Source organism: Cricetulus griseus (assembly GCF_003668045.3).
Source record: "Cricetulus griseus strain 17A/GY chromosome 1 unlocalized genomic scaffold, alternate assembly CriGri-PICRH-1.0 chr1_0, whole genome shotgun sequence".
NCBI lineage: Eukaryota > Metazoa > Chordata > Mammalia > Rodentia > Cricetidae > Cricetulus > Cricetulus griseus.
The window spans coordinates 144,144,771-144,149,732 of record NW_023276806.1 but is presented as its reverse complement, the minus strand read 5'-3'; the positions used below and the strand labels follow the sequence as shown (position 1 = coordinate 144,149,732).

At 42.6% G+C, this 4,962-nt stretch overlaps 1 non-coding gene across 1 annotated transcript; it reads right to left on the bottom strand.

Moving 5' to 3' along the window:
* Positions 1–3,391: 3,391 nt before the first annotated feature.
* On the bottom strand, positions 3,392–3,498 carry LOC113833032. Its single transcript, XR_003480577.1, has one exon. It is a non-coding gene; the product is annotated as a U6 spliceosomal RNA (small nuclear RNA).
* Positions 3,499–4,962: the final 1,464 nt, after the last annotated feature.

Below are 4,962 nucleotides of genomic sequence, written 5' to 3'. Positions count from 1 at the left end.
GCAAAGTGTTATTATTTCTGTTAGAGATGAGTCAAGTATAATTCAACAGCTTTACCGGCTGTGGTCACCCACACCTATAATCCCAAACCTAGGAGAGGCTGAGACAGGAAGGTCAGTGTTTCAAGGTCAACCTAGACTATGAATTGAGTCTCTCTCTCTCTCTCTCTCTCTCTCTCTCTCTCTCTCTCTCTCTCTCTCTGTGTGTGTGTGTGTGTATGTGTGTGTGTGTGTGTGTGTGTGTGTGTGTATCTTATTTGAGAATGGAACCAGAACAAAAGTTGCATGCATCTGAACTCTTCTGGGTGCTAAATAGGAATAATAAAACCTGTTGTTTGGGTATACCTGCATTAGTACACATCCAGCTTGAATAAAAAAAAAAAATACAGGGGTTAAGAAGGTTCCAGAAGCAGATCTAAGTCTGAGTAGGCCAGTTTATTTAAACTCTCAGCTTCAGCTTCCTTACCTGTGAAAATAGTCCAGGACCCAAGGAGTAGGATGGCTGAATGAGTAAGAATAGAGCTGAAATGATGACTCAAACACAAGCATCCCAAATAATAAGCAGGCTCAAAATAACAACTGTACTCAACGGTGCTGGGCACAGACTCACTGCTGCCCAATCCCAGAGCCCACTCAGGTCTCAGGGAGCAGACCCAGGAGGCAGTGTCTTAAACACTCCCCCAGGTGATCCATTTGGGAAACCACTAGTGAAGCGTAGCCTCCCCCTGCACCACCCCTGTACCGCCCCTGTATCTCTGCTGTAGATATTGGCCTCACCTCTTACCCTGAGAAGCAGACACCCTGACTCTGGATTTTGAAGGTCACTCTCGCAAATGGGAGGAGTCCTTCCTAGTTCCTTCCTATCTGACACCATTCCTTCTTCAAGCAGAGATCTGGCCAGGCTTGAGCTCTAGAAAGGTCCACCAGCTAAACTTACTTCCTCATTCACCTTGCCTTGAACTCTGATTTCTGAAGAGTGCAGAACAGGGAGAATTCTGTTTGTGGAACTGGAACCACATTCTTGTGTCTCACACTACTGGCATCACTGTGAGCAGGGAAGATGTAGGGCCTAGAGATGCTCGGGAAGCTATGCCATCACAGAAGGAGGTAATACATGTACCAAACATCCCATTTTCCTGTCTTAAAGTCTACCAACATCCCGTGCATATGCATGTAATTTCATGGAGCCTTCTGCCATGGTAACTACAGGTTATCTTTTCTCAACAGTTGCTTTCTTACTGCATACTGAGCATAGTTGAGTCTCAAGAAAGTAGGGAAAGATATGACAGCAAGAGATTTAAAAAGAAGCCTGGGCCAGGCGGTGGTGGTGCACGCCTTTAGTCCCAGCACTAGGGAGGCAGAGACAGAAGCAGGCAGATCTCTGTGAGTTCAACACCAGCCTGGTCTACAAGATCGAGTTCCAGGACAGCCTCCAAAGTCACAGAGAAACTACCTCCAAACCACATGCCCCCCCCAAAAAAAGAATAAACCTGTACATGGAGATATAAAATTCTTTTTACTTCCTCTAAACATGTAGAAAGACATTTTTAAAAGGCACCCTGCTGAATAATGTAAGTAAAAATAAACACAAAGGGAAAAAAAAAAACAGCAAGGAGAGATAGCTCAGCGGGGAATGTGCTTATTCTACAATCAGGACCTGAGTTTCCATCCCTAGAACTCACAAAAAGCCAGACACAATAACACTCATTTGAAATCCCAGCACCTGTCAAGATGGGAAACAAAGAGAAGAGACTCTAGATGCTCTATAGACCCTCTGGCCTGCCGTATACTACGGTAAATGACAGGAGACCCTATCTCAAGGCAGAAGGCAAGGACATGAGTTTATCATGTGACATCACTAGTGTACTGTGGCATCCATGCACCTGCACTCATTCATGTACATGAACACACACCCAATAAAGAGACTAAGAAAACCGGGATGGGAGGAAGGAAAAAAGACTGCACACTCCACATGTGGAAGCACACACCTGCAGTTGCTCCTGGTGGCAGGAGGAACAGGAGTTCAAGGTCAGCTCTGGCAAGGTGAAGATCAGCCTGATGCTGTCTCAGAAACAACAAAAGGAAACAAAGTGCTAAGATACCAAGAAAAATGGTTATTATTTGACCTGTAATTTTTGATGTACTGATACCCTATTGTTGATTCTCTCTTTAAGATAAAATTACAATTACTATGACAAAATGGATGGCTAGAAAATACCATTACAAAGTTTCTCATTCAACATAGATTTGTCCATTGTGTGCCAAATCCACATGTGGAGTGTGCAGATAAAGCCTGTGGCATTAATATTGTCCTTGTCCACTGGCTCATTTTCATTTCCTGTGCTGTGTTTAAAGACCCCGACAAAGGCAATTTAGGGGACTAAGGGTTTATTTTGGCTCCAGTTTCAGTTAACAGTCCCTCATATTAGAGAAGTCACAAATGTAGGATTTGAGGAAGTTGGTCATATTTCCTCCACAATCAGAAATGCAGAGCAATACCAGCTAGTGCTCCACTCACTTCCTCTACTCCTAGCATCCCCTGCCTAGGAAGTGGTACTGCACATAGTGGGTGGGTCTTCCCATATCAACATATTAAAAATAGTCCCACACAGACATGCCAAAGGCCTACCTGACCCAGAGAGTCCCCCTTTGAGACTCTCTTACAATCTAGGTGATTCTAGATTGTATCAAGTTGACAATTCCAAGTCGTCATTGTGTTCTCTAGCCCCAGCAGAATTCAGAGTTTTGTGGCTGGCTGTATTTTGCCATTCACGGGCTCTGTTTCTCATTTTTATGGCAATGTCACTCTGGCTTTTATTGGCCATCTTTCCTTCCCTGATGCAACCATGTGCCATGGATAAGCCACCTCACTGCAGCTTCTAGTGAACAGGTGTGCTAGCCCCTGGCAATTAGCTCCATCTCTGTGGATTGGGATAAGCAGTAGGTTCACACTGAGTACATACTCTGAAACCTTTCTTTCATATGCTCAAGTTGATTCTTCCAGTCATAGGATATTTCTAGAGAAAAGAAAATCCCCAGTAGTTTTATATGCAGTTCAGTTTAGACCTCCTATCTCAATCTTTCCCATTAAGAGTAAATCAGGTCTCTGGGGAGAAAAAGTCTTTATTTCCTTAATCGAAATTATCCTTCTATTAAGGTTTGTCTTAGTTACTGTTCTATTGCTATTTAGAGACACCATAACCAAAGCAATTGTTACAAAAAAAAAGCACTTAACTAGGGCTTGGGTATAGTTTTAAAGGTTTATGCCATTATCATCATGGTGGGGGGTATTGTTAATGGATCATAAAGAACCTCTCAACATAGTTACTGATTCACAATATGCAGGAAGAGTTGTGGTTTTTTAGCATTAATGTCAGACATGTTTCTTTTCTAAAAAAGCATGAAACACTTCACTAATTTGCGTGTCATCCTTGCACAGGGCCATGCTAATCTTCTCTCTGTCATTCCAATTTTAGTATATGTGCTGCCAAAAGCGAGCACCAGAGAGAGAGTTGTTTTACATATTGAGACCAATGAATTTATACTAGATGATACAGAATTGACTTTATTATTTATTCAGTTGCAAGACATAATCAGGGACAGGATAATCCCATATGTATAATGGACATCTGATCCCAAATAGGTCTGCCAAGCCCTGTAGCAAAAAGTAATGATGAAATTGATCAACCATTGATAAGAAATGTGATGAAGCCCTCAGAATTTCATAGAAACACCATGTCAATAGCAAAGGTTTGAAAAAAGACTTTCCATCACTTGGCAACAAGCCAAGGACATTATAAGGAAATGTCCTAGCTGTCCTTAATGCAACCAACCTAAGGCTTTATTTGTACAAGCAAGACATCACCATAGGTAAGTGGCAGGCAGACAGACATGATGCTGGAGCAGTGGTTGTGAGCTTTACACCCTGATCTGCAGACATCAGACACATAGTGGGAGACACTGGGCCAGGAGTAGGCTTTTGAAACCTCAAAATCCACCCCCCCCCCAGTGACACACCTCCTCCAACAAGGACACATCATCTATTTCAGCATGGCCATACCTCCTAATCTTTACCAACTAGTTCATCAACTGGGGCCTGAGTGTGTAAATATGTAAGCATATGAAGGCCATTCTCATTCAAACCACCACAAAGGTTCTGACCTTAGTAATATAAATGTCAGTTAAGAATCTTGAAATCTGTTCTTTCTTTTTTACTATTATTTTATTTTCTAATTGTTTAAAAGTAGATTCTAAGGCCATGTATGGTGGTATAAATCTATATTCCCAGCATTTGTAATTGGAGAAAGAAGGGTCTGGACTTCCAGGTCATCCTTGATCACATAACAAGTTGAGGTTAGAGCTGGGGCTATAGCTCAGTGGAAGAACACTGAGAAATTTTAGAGTGAGAAAGGAGAGAGAGAAAGAGAGGGCAGAAGCCCACCTCTCTCTCCCTCTCTCTCGCTTCTCTCTCTCCTTTCCTTTTCATACTCCCTTCCCTTCCCCCACTAAAACTTCCTTCCCACATTAAAAAAAGATAAAAAATTATGTGCTATTTATTCTCAGCATTTACTCTCATTTTTCTGTAATCTAGAACTTTTTGCTGAACAACCAGCTTTCTTTTTTTCTCTGGAAAATAACTTGGTAAACAACTTAAGGTTGACAATGCTCTGTAACTTGGAGGTCAGCTAGCTTCAGTTTAACACTGCAGTGTATTTCACCTGGTGTGGAGGCACATGCCTACAAGCCCAGCTTTCCAGAGACAGAGACAGGAGGAGCGCAGAAAGTCTGAGGCCATCTGGTCTACCCAGTAAAGTCCAGGCCAGCTAGGATGACATAATGAGACCTGTTTCAGAAAAGCAAAATGACCTGGTATGGTGGCCTATGGCTTTAATCCCAGCACTAGGGAGGTAGAGGCAGGCAGATCTCTGTGAGTTCCAGGACAGCCAGGCATATGTAGAGAGAGTC